General features: G+C 42.3%; 1 protein-coding gene across 1 annotated transcript in view; it reads left to right on the forward strand.

The window, feature by feature from the left end:
* SCN11A (sodium voltage-gated channel alpha subunit 11) overlaps positions 1–15,646 on the forward strand; it is a 193,410-nt gene that overhangs the window by 73,763 nt on the left and 104,001 nt on the right. The window contains exon 3 of the mRNA XM_030810198.1: positions 15,426–15,566. The gene's annotated coding sequence lies outside the window, so the exon portion shown is untranslated. The remainder of the gene's footprint in view (positions 1–15,425; positions 15,567–15,646) is intronic.

The raw sequence follows: 15,646 nt of genomic DNA on the forward strand, positions 1-15,646 counted from the left end.
ACATGATTGTGAGATCAATCTCCAGAGCTTTTTCATCTTCCCAAATTGAAACTCTATATCCATTAAACAACTCCTCTTTCTCCCCTCCTCCCGTCCCCTGGCTACTACCATTTTACTTTCTGTCTTTATGAATTGGTAGGTATCTCATATAAGTGTAATCATATAATATCTATCTTTTTGTGACTGTATTATGTCACTTTACATAATGTTTAACAATCTTCATTCTTGACTTCTTTTCCTTTTCTTACTATAATTTCTTTCTTGACTTGTTTGGAAAAAGTTATCCACTCTATGTCCACTTGAACAACTTGCTCAACTTGCTAAAGAAGTTGAACAATTTGTTGAGCAAGTTGTTTTAACATGCCTGCACTAAACCAAAACCAATCCAAATATTAATCCTGCTGAATTAGACCGGTACGAGGATCTGAGAATGTTTAATTCTTGTTAACCTCTCTCAACTTAGATGCTTTTGTTATCCCATATTTTATTTCCAGCTCACCTTCTCACCCCTCGAATTAGACATTATTCTATTATTCTATTAGACATTATTACTATTGTTAGTGTTATTATTAACTTCAGAGTCAGAGTTTGCTTAGCTGTATCCTCCTATTCATATCCACCTACGTTTTTACTCACATCCCTTCATGTGTCTCAGACTTAGCATTTGGAAGAATTTTTCTTCTGCTTGAAGTATATTTTTTAGGGTTTTCTTCAGTGAGGATCTTTTAATGATAAACTTTTCTTAGTTTTTGTCTGAACTTGTCTGTGTTTTACTGTTGTTTTTTGAGAGTTTTTATCAGTATACAAGTTGAAGTTGACAGTTTTGGGTTTTTCCCTCTCTCAATATATTGAACATTTTACTCTACTGATTTCTGTATTCTTTTATTGATATTGAGGTGTCAGCCAGGAATTAAATTGCCATTCATTAGTACACAGTCTATATTTTCTCTATGGCAGCTTTCAGAATCTAGTTGCCTTTGATGTTTCAAAATTTCACTATTTTGCATGTAGTTATTGATTTAAAAATTATTTCACTTTGGATTTATTGAGCTTTTTAGATTCGAAGATTGGCATTTCCTAATAATTCTGGAAATTTCTCCATTGTTATAATACACTTCCAATACTGTTTTTCTTATTTTTTTCTATTATTTTCTTTTAGAAATTCAATTAGACTTGAATTAGGCCTTCTTTTCTTTTGAGACGGAGTCTTGCTCTGTCCCCTAGGCTGGAGTGCAGTGGCGTGATCTTGGCTCACCGCAACCTCTGCCTCCCGGGTTCACGCCATTCTCCTGCCTTAGCCTCCCAAGTAGCTGGGACCACAGGTGCCTACCACCACGCCTGGCTAATTTTTTGTATTTTTAGTAGAGATGGGGTTTCACCGTGTTTAACCAGGATGGTCTTGATCTCCTGACCTCGTGATACACCCACCTCGGCCTACCAAAGTGCTGGGATTACTGGCATGAGCCACTGCGCCCGGCCTTGAATTAGGCCTTCTTAATTCATTCTCCATGTCCCAACCCTTCTTACTTATTTTGCATCATTTTTTATTCCTGTGCCATATTTCGGTTTAATTTTGTTATATTTACCTTTTAGTTTACTAACTTTCTCTTCATATATGTCTAATCTGTTTAACTTGCGCATTACATTTCTAAATCCCAGTTGCTAATTATTTTTATTTCTAGAAATTCTGTTTCTTTAATTTTGAAATTTTCTAAGATTATTCTTTATGATCTCTTGTACCCTCATGTTTTTCAGCTTTTCTATCAGTTTTTACATTTTCTATCTGTTAATTCCAGTTGCTAAGCCTTTGTGTTGTCTATTATTTTGGCTCTCACTCATGGTGACTTATTTCCTTGTATGTTTTGTGATTTTGATTGTAAGGTGATATTTTTACTAAAATCTTATTTGTAGGAATTGCTTGAGGTCTGGGACACAGTAGAACTCCTTCAGAAAGAATTCATGTTGGCATCTGCCAGCCTCCTTCTAAAGAGAGATTTTGTTTCTTGTTCACCTTACACTGTAGGTGGAGCCCTTTGATGCTCCAGCTTTACACAATGAACTCCTTTAAAATATTCCACTTTAGATGGTCCCCAGGCTTTCTGTCCTGCCTCCACCCTGTGCAGTCATCCAAGTGGAAGCCTAAGATCTTCAGGGTGGGGCACAGATCCTTCAGGTCAAAGCTGCTTCCAACACTCTCTTCCATCCAGAGGTTTCTGTTTTCTATTTATTTTAGAGTCCTTAAATCATAAGAGCTTTTTAAATATTCTAATTTTTAAACTTTTAATATTTTATCCAATATTTTAGTTGTTTTACTAGCAAGAATTATTCAAGGTATCTAACTATCCATACTGATAGAACTGTCATTCTAGGCTCTTCTTTAAGCACCACAGTTTTTTAATATAAAAACCATTATCTCATATTCCTTTCTTTGTTAGCATTTTGATTTTGCTATATATAATTATATATATGTGTGTGTGTGTGTGTGTGTGTATCTCAACACCATTTATATGGTGTTACTGTTGACTTCTGACTGCAAGAAGAGACGGTGAGCCTCTAATTAACAGACTTGTGAAAAAGCTTTTTCTCCTGAGATAACACTTATTTATTCAAAAGTGTATTCAAACAAATATAGCAATTAAAAACATTTTCTTGTGATAAAACTGAAGGTTGAAAATAGTTTCTAAACATAAGATTAAATGTAAATTTAAATATTGTTTAGAAAAAGTGACATGGTCTTCAAACTTACACCTGTGCTACATCTTATAACTTTTCTTTTTTCTACTTCCATAATTATAAAAATGCCTTTTGATAGTGGTTATTAAACTATCTTGTAGACATGTGGACTTCAACATTTTAATATTGTCTCCTATATAATGTAACTAAAACTCTCCGAGCCTCATTAATTAATTTTCATGTGAACATTTTGTGTGAAATCCTGGTCCGTCACACAGCTCTACGTGTTCCTAAATTTCTTTTCTTTTCTGACAATGTTATCAGGCTCACTTTGCCTGCCTCTTCTCCCTTTGGCCACAGGATTATTAATAAAATTCCAAACTCTAACAGATTCTTGGTGTTAAATTAAGTGTTAGAAAGACTTTTTTTTTTCTATGCAGCCCATAATAAATTCAATATACTTGTATCTGTCTTCCCAAGTAAGTGAAGGCAGAAACTGTCTTACTCATTTCTGTATGTCTCCTTTGACCCCTTTCTCCACTAAGTGATTTATAATTTGGTAAAAACTCAGTGTACCTCAGTGTGTCTCTGTGTGTGTGTGTGTACATATATAAGTATGTGTGTGTGTGTACATATATATGATACATAAGGGAAAAAAGAGTCACAATCCAAGTCTTTGAACTGAGATTAAATCTGCTGTTGAGGCCATCTAGCTTTCTTTCAGGTGAGAGACAGCTGGGGCCTGGTTGGTGTTCAGAGTCTGGGGAATCCTTTGGGTGACTTCTGGCCACTCAGCTCATCTCTGATTCTCTCTCCCTTGGGCTACCTGGGCTGCCAATGACCCAAGCCTGCTAGGGGACCGGAGCATAGGTAAAAGGACCTGGGTCACCGCAGGAAGCTGGAGAGTGAATGGTGGTTTGTCAGCCCTTCACCGTGGCTACATGGTCCTGGAGAAATGAAAAATCTGAGACTGTAAGGGGGCTTCCGAGGCTCCCCCATCACTCCCCCATCCAGGCAGGCACAGCTCTGAGCTCTTCTCTGCAGCAGGATTTTGTTCCCTCCAATTAACTGTACATAGCAACAAGGAGTGAAACCAAGTAATTTAAGAAATAATTTATCATATTCAGTTCACCATTAACAGCCATCTAGTGTTTCCTTTGCCCTCTTAAATGAGTCTTTGTTCTGATGCTCAGCTCTTCTGTGTATTCCACAAGCTTTTAGTGAGTGCTTCTTCCCTCTCCCTCCCTCTCTGCCTCCCTCCTTCCTCCTGCCTCCTGTCTTCCTTAAGCTTTGAAGCCCAAGTGTCTTTCTGGAAGCGGCTGAGCCTTCTTCCATCCAACATCTTTTGTCCCAGTTAATAAGGAATTGAATATTACTTTATGAGCATGAACTCCAGGCTGGGTGTTGAGACATACAGAGAGTATGATAGTCTTTGCCCTGAACCAGCTTTCAGCCCACCCAGGAGATGAGGCTCATTCACCAAGAAACAGGGAGGGGAGGAAGGAGCACATAGTATTCGTCAGTGTCATTGGCTGGGCTACTGGTGGCCAAGAGAGGTCAGATCTTGCTGTGAGAAAAGCTCCCTGGAAGAAGAGGACTTGAACCAGTTCTGAATGTTGGTGTGGATTTGGAAAGGAAGTAAAGAAGAGGGCAGCTCATACAGGGGTCCAGCAGGAGCACAGATATGGCTGTGGGAATAAGCCTCTGGCATGAGGGCAGGTGAGAAGAGGACAGAGAGGTGAGCCTTAGCCAGGCCAGTGCCCAGTTAGTAAGGCCCTTTACCTGCCTGCTTGCTCTTTTGTCTCCGCTTTGGGATCACCTGGCCTGTGAGCCTCTCTTTCCTTACCTCTAGGGTAAAGGGAGTCCAACCGTCCAGAAGGAATTAGGTGGTGTCCTCAGTGACGTTTTAGGTTTTAGAGTCTGTTTCTTTCACGTGTCTCTTCTGCTGAGCTCCGTGTATGTGTGTGTGAGCCCAGGAGATCAAGGCTGCGGGGAGCTATGATTACGCCACTGAGCTCCAACCTGGGCGGCAGAGAGAGACCCTGTCTCTCAAAAAAAAACAAGAAAAGAAAAAATGTGTGTGTGTAAGTGTATGGGTGAGTGTGAATGCAAGCTGAGCTCTCAGGGACACACATCAGACACTTACGTCTCTGGATTTGAGCCACGGCAGCAGGATCTATAGCTTTGAGTTGCTGAGGCTGTGAGACCCTGGACCCTCCACTGGGGCTCTGGTAGCAGCTCTGCCTCTACTTCAAAGCCTGTTAAGCTCCCTGATGGAGGAAGATGGGTCTAGGGATTGGGAGATCAGGCAGTCTGGGCTTTCAGAGGGGCTGAAAGAGCATCCACACATGCCCCTCCTTTTGAGCAAAGTCCTAAAGCTCTGGGGGCACAATGAAGCCCTCATGGTCAGGGTGTGCTCACGGCCCATGGTGCTGACCTCTTCTCAGAAGGCAACGTCATGCTGGGTGTTATAGGGAAGGGGTCTTGCTGGTGTCCAAGGAGCCTAGAGGCTAACAATCTGGACTGCCCAGAGCATGGGTCACAGATGATCCAGGAGAGTGAGCTAAGCAGGGACCCTGAGGGTCTGACTCTCTAGACATCTATGAGCAGGCACACACACTCACCTCAAGGCCTCTTGAATGGTGTCTGAGAGGCCAGGCCTCAACCAAAAAATTAACTAAGATTTCCAGTATCTATTTTTAATTTCTAAGATTAAATATAAAATTGACAGCAATCTAAAAGAGAAAGTTACCTTTAATTCCAAATTATGGCAATCTAATGAGCTGGTGACATATTTCTTTACTAAAATTTATTTTGGAGAGGGCATATTATTTGTTTCAAAGAAATACTCAGGTAAATTGCTTGAGATGGAGAGTAAGACCCCAAGGGCACGCATGCAAAAAATTACAGGGGGTGGCATCTTTAAGACTGGAAACAGTATTGAAATCTGTTTCATTCCTGAGATGAAAGATGGCAGGAAATTGAGGTGAATAGATACAATCAAGGGTCCAGTAGGGTTAGGGAAGGCCAAGAGAGATCTCCCCTGTTGCTATGGGCTGTGCAGTATAACCCTCCTCCGCTCTCTTCCCTACAGAAACACCGGTGAGATCTACGATGCTCACTAATGCTTTCCTGAGAGCAGGCTCGTTGGGGGACCAGAAGCCAGGGGCAGCAGGAGTGGATACAGGTGACAGCAGAGAAACAGGCAGCTAACATCTGCGCTGCAGATAAAAGGGAGCATTCAAAAGATGGCCACAGGGGCAGGCAAGCCTGGAGGCTTTGATTGGGCCACCTTATGTGGGAGGTAGACTGGGGAGGTTGTGTTCTCAATTTTAGAGAGAGAACTGAGCCTTCTTAAGACTAGACTTTGGCATTAAGCAGTTAACTTAAGGTGGAGTGAGGAGCTGATCCTGTGATATCCAATCATGGTGCTTCTGAACTTGAACTTCGGTTATCAGACACTGTCTCTTTTCTTATGCACATTGTGAATTCGTTTCCAGAAGCTTTTAAATTTGTTCCAGAAATACCAACATGCACTTTCTGCCTAGTCAGGAAAAAACAAAGCAAGCTGAAATGACCAAACACAGAGAGAATCACAAGCCAATCCTCCCTTGACTCTTCAAAGGACACTAAACTGCAGCCCCCAGACCACAGGGCCAGGGATGGCAGCTTCACAGCCAGGTCAGGCATGTGTGTTTCTTCCTGTCACTACAACGCAACTCCCTCACTCCCTGTGTTCCCTAAGGAGGGGCTGTGCAGGCAGCCGATGTCACAGCGGGCTGCTGAGATTTTGTTCAAAGCTTAGACCTGTTCCTCCCTCTTATGTGCTTGGTGGTGCTGCCCCTTTAAGATTTTTCTCCTCCTTCCTCCCCAGTAAGGGTAAACCAAGAAGGAAGCCAGGGTAAATTGAGAAAATATTTGAAGCCTATTAAGAGTGGCAACAAGTTTATGGTGATTCTTAAGTTAATTATATCCTTTTTGACTTCCAGCCAGTCCCTTCGCTGGGCCTCTATGTAGACTTGGCCACCTATCCTAGCCTCAGTCTGGCAGCATGCCTGCCTGCCTGCCTGCCTGCCTGCCTTGTTCCTTCCCTTCCTCCCTCCAACCACCTCTTCCCTGAACCCTCCTGAACAAATAAGTCAGCAAGCCACTGCAGCTACTACTTGGGGCTCAAATGTGGTAGGTAGGGGCTGTGATGGGCATAAAGAATTGGAGTGTGTATGTATTTGTATCTGTGTGTGGGGTAGGGACATGGTAGCTAGTGGGAGACCACATATATAAATACTATTACCACAACCATATGCATTTATTTTCACATGTACTTTACAGTTTATAAAGTGTTAACTCCTGATCATTTAAACACATGAAAACTTTATGTAGTAGATGTTATCAGTGCCATTTTCTAGATGAAGAAACTGAGGCTCAGAAAGTTCAAAAAGAGATCATACAGCTATTAGGTGGCAGAACAAGGTAGGCTTCAGGTCTTTGATTCTGTTGTGTATATGTGTGTGCGTGTGTGTGTGTGTATGTGTGTGCTTGTGAGCATGTGTTTGCATATATGTGTGTGCACATGTGTAAGCACGTGTGTGTGTGTGCATGTGTGTGTACACGTGTGTGTTGGGGGGATGCATGTGTGTTTTCCCTCTACACTATACTGGTTCCCAAATAACAATAGAGTTGGACCTTAGTATAACATTTTAGAATGTATGAACGGAAGTTTTGGCATACTGCCTCATTTAATCTTTAAAACATTGCTATAATGTTGCTACCCCCATTGGGGGTTTCTTTAGGGATTGCTTCTCCCTGGTCCACCAGGTTGGCAGGGGCAGCTGCCTGACCTCCATCTCTCTGGCCTCTGTTGAGGTTCAGAGTCAGGCCCCTGAGCCAGGTGGGGCTGCTCAGTCTCTTCCCTAGGAATTTTGTATCTGGGAATGACAGAGAGCAGCATGTAAACATGGTGGATGAGAGTGACCATTTTCTGTCAGGTGTACTAGGATCAGAGAAAACCAGTAAACACTGAGAAAGGAGAGCAAAGAGGCTGTAGACTAGCAACAACTGCAAGAGACAAGGAGACACAGACCTCCCTGTATTTCCTACAGGTCTTCATTCTTCGGTTCTACTCCATGAGGGTCAGAAGCTTCTCTCCCCTTGAATTCTGTGTGACAGCCCTGTTCTCTGCCAGTAAGCTTCCTTTTATGCTTATACTAGCTAGGGTTAGCATTCTGTTCCAAAAGAATCCTCAATACTATATATTAGAACTGGAAGCAGAGTGAACTAAATACTTAGAATAGGTAAAAGGAATGAATAGTGGAAGTCAGAGGATGGAGCAATTTTCACTGTTGTGTTGCAGGAGCTCTCATGAGTTGGGCATTGATGCCTTTGCTGAATACTGACATGTATGAATAGCCCTTTGGTGAGCCCTGGGGAGGGGAAATAAGAATATGCAGGAACCATCTTTTAGGAAGTTGCTCAGTCTAGCAGGTGCTCGTGGCTTCCCTGCCACATTCCAGCAGCCCACCTCTGATTCCAGCTAAAGCTGTGGTTGGACAGTTCTCTTGCATACTGACAGCATCCCACCTCAAGAGTCTGCCTTGCTTCACTTGGCTTTTCTGTCTCAGTGCTTTCTCCAAAGCCATGGGAGCTCTCTCGGCCCATAAACAAGCATAGCCCAGGGATTTGGAGTTGGGAGGGAAATGAACCCCTGAGAATAGAGGGTCTGCTTCCAAGATGACTTACTCATATGGCTGGTAAGCTGGTGCTGGCTATTGACAAGAGGTCTCAGACGCTCCCCATGTGGAATCTCCGTAGGGCTGACTGAGTGTCCTCACAGCATGGCCACTAGCTTCCTCCAGAGTGAGCAATCCAAGACAGCAAGACAAAACTTGCAATGCCCTTTATGACTGAGCCTCAGGAATTACACATTGTCACTTCTCCAATATTCTATTGTTTACACATGTCAGCCCTGTTCAATCTGGGATAGGACCACACAAGAAAGTGAATATCAGGAGATATGGATCACTGGGCTGCCTTGGAGGCTGGTTACCATGACATCTCTGACAATAGGGAATGTAAGCCAGAGGATAAATGTTTCAGCCTCCTAATATTCAAGTACATTCTACGTGGTTCCTCAGACAGTCTCTAGAGAGGCTGAGCCACAGTTGGCCATATCAGTAATCATCTCAAGTGCACACCCTTTATTGGCTTCTCCTTCTCAGCTTTCCATTCCTCACTCCCTCATTCCTGTTTCCTGAGATCACTTTTCAAATAAACTCCCACACTGAAGTGCTTGTCTAATGCTTCTGGGGCAACCCAAACCAAAACACAAAGGCAATATCTAAAATAATTTTGAAACATGAAAGTATGCACAGCACTGCACAAACATGGTCAAGAAAGGCTTCACAGAAGCCAAGGAGAATAATAGATACCAGAGGCTGGGAAGGTTGTGGAGGGCAGTGGTAGGAAGAGAGATTGGTCAGTGGGTACAAACATACAGTTAGGAAGAAAGCATAAGTTCTAATGTTCAATAGCAGAGTAGGATGACTATAGTTAACAACAATGTATTCTATATTTCAAAGTAGCTAGAAGAGAGAATTTGAAATGTTCCCAACGCATACAAATAATAAATATTCAAGGTGATGGACACCGGCCCAGATACCCTGACTTGGTTGCTACATATTCTATGCATGCAACAAAATCAAATATACCCCATAAATGGGTAAAATATTGTATAGCAATAAAAATGTACAATCCTTGCTACTCTCTCCTCTTACCTTGCTTCATCTTTCTTTTGTAAGATACTCCTACCTCAAATTATGTAATTTATTTGTTTTGTAATGAATGAATGATCTATAATGATAATAATGAACTATGACATCAACAATGTTAATTTCCTTTGTTATTAACATTTCCTTTGAAACTGATACCAAAAATGGTGTCCCTCTGGTTCAGATCTCTAAAGTGAAGTCAGGAAGCCATTCTAGTGAGGACTGATGACCTGCAACCTTGCAAACAACAACAAAAAAAACCCTCAGAAACTTGCCTCGAATTTTTGGGTTGGGCCAAACAGCCTTGATGGCAACATTCTGGAAAGCAGCTGAATTTCACCAGTGCTGCAACTTCTGAACAGAAACAACCAATGATCTCAGGTACTAAGCCAGCTGCCTCTACCAATGATATATATTTTTTCAAAACAACTTGCATAATCATCCTCAGCTTCTTTTTTTCAAAAATTATTTTTTAGGGACAGGGTCTTGTCCTGTCACCTAAGGTGGTGTAAAGTGGCACAATCCTAACTCACTGCAGCCTTCACCTCCAGGGCTCCCATGAGTCTCCTGCCTTAGCCTCCCAAAGTGCTGGGATTGCAGGTGTGCACCACCATACCCAGGCCTCGGCTTCCTTTTAAAAACGCATATTCCCCTCCCTTTCTTTGGAACACAAGTTGACTTCTAGTCGAATCTGTGTCTTCCAAATTGCAGTTCTTAAGACTCCAATAAACACCTTGTCATGTGGAAAAAAAAAAGAAAAAGAAAAAGAAAATCTTCACGGGAGCAGCAGAAATTCAGAGATTGGGAAATGCAGTGAGAAGAAAGGCAGGAGGAGAGCACTGCAACTTTAGCAAGACTCAGAGTGGCCACAAGGCCTGGTCAGGGCAGGGAACAGAGAAGAGCAAGATGTGGCTGGAACAGGGGTGGTCAGGACAGGGACAGCTTACCAGGAGGAAACTGGAGCAGATTGTCGATTGTGAAGGCCTTCATGATGGTCAAGATGAGAGGTGAGAAGGGCTTGCACTGGGCGAAGCTGGCTGGAAACAAAAGATGGGAATGAAGAAACCAGACCTTACAAACGTTGTCTTACAGGGGCCTGGCAGGGCCTCCTTTCCAGGACCAGACATATAAGATTGAGGAGCCAGGGCTGGGTCTCAGAAAGGACTATGAGGAGGTTAGCAGTTATTTATTCACAAACAATTATTAAGCGCCTATTAAGTGACATGCACTGTTTTAATCACGGCACAGCAGTGAACAAGATCATGAAACTCTTCTCAATGAGCTTTCTGTAAGGATCTACTAGGAGTCTCCATTAGAACCCTGGAGGAAGTGCTTCCTAGCCACGGATTCTATGCTTCCTCAGAGCTGTCTCTGCAGAATCAGTCACAGCCAGTTCTTTTGGTTTGCTTACTCTCAGTTTCCCCACACAATGCTCTGTTCACTTTGGCTATTCACTCTTCTACGCGGCACTCATCCTACACTGAACATTGCCCATTGACATCTGCTTATTTGCATGGAGGTCAGCAGTGGCCCTCATCAGGGAAACAGAAGACCTGGTGGTTATGCCTAAAGTAATCGAGAGCTTGAGACGGTGCCAGTGTCATGCCTGCTGTGTGAATCAATACAAGTTTAGGTGTGAACTCCTTGGTGGTATGCAAGAGATATTCAAGGCCATGCAAAGCATCCCTTCAACTTTGCCTCCTCTTCTTCCATGCCCCTCCCGTTGGCAATACCACATCTCCATGAAACCACTAGAGGTTGTCTACACATGCTCGTACCTCCAAGCCTGCGTGCCCTTGCTCCTGCTTTTCATGGAAAGCCCATCCCCACTTTCTCCACCTGTTGAGTTCTTAGTCATCCTCTATGCTTCAGTTTAAATCTCACCTCTTCTCGGAAGCCATCCCAGAACAAGTTGCTCCCTGTCCCATGCTGTGAAAGCCTCTGTATCTTACTTGCAGCTCCTTGATGCTCTCTTGCTTTTTTATGGTTCTTTCTCAGCACATCTGTTCTTTCTCATGCAGCAGACTGCATGCTCCTAAAGAGCTAAGGTCTTGTTTTAATGTTTTCAGGACACAGCATGGTGTTCTGCAGTAGAGGGGGCTCAATGTCATCTTTGCTAAATGAGCAGATGGGAGGTGTTGCTGCCGCTAAAGCTGATGCACCTTACCTGGCCACTGATGCTGAAGCCAGACTCCTCATCAGACGGCGGAACTGAGACTGGCAGGGTCTTGCTGCCTGCCATCACCAAGGGAGGGCAATGTGCTGTGTGGCTCCGAGGATGCAAATGTGTGGGGCCTCCTGAATGTGTTTGATGTTGACATCCTCTTACAATGTGGACCCAGCACAGGTGCTCTGCTCCATTTGTCAGACACATGTTTTAATTTCCCACAGGATAGAAAAGTCCTGAATGTAAACTCCACTCAAGTGACCTGTGTGTGTATTCTTCTTTGTCACTTAAGTCTTTACATTTGGAATCATTTGCATTTACCTTAAAGATGAAGCTAGAAAGATTCTTTGAAACTTCAGGAAGTCTGAATGTGACTTAAATGTGACTTAATTGTTTAGAAAAAATTGTTTAATTTTTTAAAATTTTTCTGTAAGTTATTGGGATACAGGTGGTATTTGGTTACATGAGTAATTTCTTAAGTGGTGATTTGTGAGATTTTGGTACACATATCACCCAAGCAGTCTACACTGTACCCTATTTGTAGTTTTTAAATCCCTTGCCTCTCTCCCACTCTTCCCCCCGACTCCCCAAAGTCATTGTATCATTCTGAGGCCTTTGCATCCTCATAGCTTAGCTCCCACATATCAGTGAGAACATACGATGTTTGGTTTTCAATTCCTGAGTTACTTCACTTGAATAATAGCCTCCAATTTTATCCAGGTCACTGCAAATGCTGTTAATTCATTCCTTTTTATGTCTGCATAGTATTCCATTACATATAATATGTATATATATATATCTCCACCATATATATATCTCATCTCCATCATATATATATCTCCATCATATATATATAGTTTCTTTGTCCACTTATTGATTGATGGGCATTTAGGTTGGTTCCATGATTTTGCAGTTGTGAATTGTGCTGCTACAAACATGGATGTGCAGATATCTTTTTTCGAATAAAGACTTCTTTTCCTCTGGGTAGATACACAATAGTGGAATTGCTAGATCAAATGGTAGTTCTACTTTTAGTTCTTTAAGGAATTTCCACACTGTTTTCCACAGTGGCTGTACTAGTTTACATTCCCACCAGCAGTGTAGAAGCGTTCCCTGTTCACTGCATCCACACCAACATCTACTGTTTTTTGATTTTTTAATTATGGCCATTCTTGCAGGAGTAAGGTGGTATCACGTTGTAGTTTTGATTTGCATTTTGCTAATCATTAGTGATGTTGAGCATTTTTTCATATATTTGTTGGCCATTTGTATATCTTTTGAGAATTGTCTATTCACGTCCTTAGCCCACTATTATTATTATTATTTTATTTTTTATTTTTAGATGGAGTTTCACTCTTTTGCCCAGGCTGGAGTGAAGTGGCATGATATCTGCTCACTGCAACCTCCGCTCACTGGGTTCAAGTGATTCTCCTGCCTCAGCCTCCTGAGTAGCTGGGATTATAGGCGCCCACCAACATGCCCAGCTAATTTTTGTGTTTTTTGTAGAGACGGGGTTTTGTCATGTTAGCCAAGGTCTCAAACTCCTGACCTCAGGTGATCCATCAGCCTCAGCCTCCCAAAGTGCTAGGATTACAGGTGTGAGCCACCACATCCAGCCCTTAGCCCACCTTTTGATGGAATTGAAAGAAATCATAGATGACACAAACAAATGGAAACACATCCCATGCTCATGGATGGGTAGAATCAATATTGTGAAAATGACCATACTGCCAAAAGCAATCTACAAATTCAACACAATCCCCATCAAAATATCACCATCATTCTTCACAGAATTAAAAAAAACAATTCTAAAACTCATATGGAACCAAAAATGAGCCCACACAGCCAAAGCAACACTAAGAAAAAAGAACAAATCTGGAGGCCTCACACTACCTGATTTCAAATTATACTATAGGGCCATAGTCACCAAAACAGTGTGGTACTGCTATAAAAATAAGCACATATACCTATGGAACAGAATAGAGAGCCCAGAAATAAACCCAAATACTTACAGCCAACTGATCTTCAACAAAGCAAACAAAAACATAAAGTGGGGAAAGGACACCCTTTTCAACAAATGGTGCTGGGATAATTGGCAAGCCACATGTAGAAGAGTGAAATTCGATCCTCATCTCTTGCCTTATGCAAAAATCAACTCAAGATGGATTAAAGACTTAAACCTAAGGCCTGAAACTATAAAAATTCTAGAAGATAACATTAGAAAATTCCTTCTAGACATTGGCTTAGGCAAGAATTTCATGACCAAAAACCCAAAAGCAAATGCAATAAAAACAAAGATAAATGGCTGGGACCTAATTAAACTAAAGAGCTTTTTCAGCAGAGTAAACAGACAACCCACAGAGTGGGAGAAAATCTTCACCATCTATACATTTGACAAAGGACTAATATCCAGAATCTACAATGAACTCAAACAAATCAGTAACAAAAAAAACCCAAACGATCCTATCAGAAAAATAATATTTTTAAAGAGTCTACATTTCAAAAGGCCAGTGCTCTTTAAGACAATGGATTCGGAGTCCTCTTACCTTTTCAAACACACACGTTGCATTTATGTAAAAACTGCCTATTAACTCCTTATTAAGTACCTCTTAATTAATAAGTACCTCTTAATAACTGCTTATTAAGTACCTCTCTTATTCTTTGGTCTTCTCTTATTCTGAGAGTCACTGTGAAACCAGACAAGGGCTTAGAATTTTTGCTTCCTGCTTCAAAAACCCAAGCCATATGCTCCATGCCAGGCCAGGGGCTGATCCCACGTCTGTGGTTTCAATTCCTCTCCAGAGGACCTGGGTGTTGGCTTAGTAAGGGGAGAAAAGCAACCAGGCATTTTTCCTCTTAAAAATCCACAGATACTTCCATTTAGTGTTTGCTGAGTGTTTTTAGAGCTATTATCACATTTGCTTCTTAACAGTAAAAAGATTTGAAAGAATTATCATATTTAACATGGAGAAAACTAAGGCTCAGGAAACTAAGTGATCTTTCCAATAACATGCAGCTGAGAAGTGGTGGAGCTGAAACTAGTATTCAGCGTCCCTTGTGGCGGGACCAAAATTTCCTATTTCCCATCCTGCACTCTTCCGTAAGCACCTACTTCCTTGTAAACACTCACCCTGTACCCTTTATATCAGCTGACTGTCAGCTAGTCTCCTGAAGGTGACAATAGCTTATGGTGTGATACTTTCCAGGGAGAGTTAAATTCTCCCCAGGAATAAAAAACAAACAAACAAACAACAACAACAATAAAAAACTAAGAGCTTACTTGGGGGAGTTTTGGGTTGGTGACAGGTCTGCTGCGGAGTTGCCTGGATGACCTAAAGTTCTTCTTGGCATCCCTATGGCCACCACATAAGCATGCATGTTATCAGTATTTTTCTAGGTCTGAACCCCAAGGTTGATGGCACAAGAGAAGAGAAAGGAGGAGATGCCGAATGCACATGCTGTGAGCAATTCCATGTTGTGTGGGCCTCAGTGGGTCCTGTAGGGGGTGAGACCCCAGAACGCTGGGTTAGGAGGCCTGCAGCTTAAGCTGAATGCGGAAGCACAACCTGGGTTTTCACACAGATTTTTCTGTATTCCCTCACCCACTTGGATCAGGCCACAGAAAAAAAAACAACAACCTGTTTCTTTATTAATGATGCTTTCTGCAGAGTTAGATTAAGCACTGATTAAAGGCAGATGCTTCCAAAGTATAAATGTAAGTACCCTCTCAGTCACTTCTCCGGTTACAGGGTTTCCTACACAATTCTTTAAAATCACTTTGGCTCTCTTCCCATTTGCCTTCCTCCACACTCTCCACCCAGCTTCCAAGCCGCTCCTCCCAGAAGGGCTCCAGGCAGCTGCCAGGAGCAGAAGCTCGAACTCTGCTGAGAGACTTCCTCTGTGGAGAGCTTCAAGAAGTATCGCTGGGATTGCTGTCTGGAGCCACCTTACCAAGAAGTCAGGTAAGTCCTCTGGGCCGGGTGTAGGCCTGTTCTGTTCTTTCAAGTCTGGGACCTGCTACCCGGAACTTGGTTTGTTTTTC

Source organism: Nomascus leucogenys, chromosome 4 (genome assembly GCF_006542625.1).
Source record: "Nomascus leucogenys isolate Asia chromosome 4, Asia_NLE_v1, whole genome shotgun sequence".
NCBI classification, from domain to species: Eukaryota; Metazoa; Chordata; class Mammalia; order Primates; family Hylobatidae; genus Nomascus; species Nomascus leucogenys.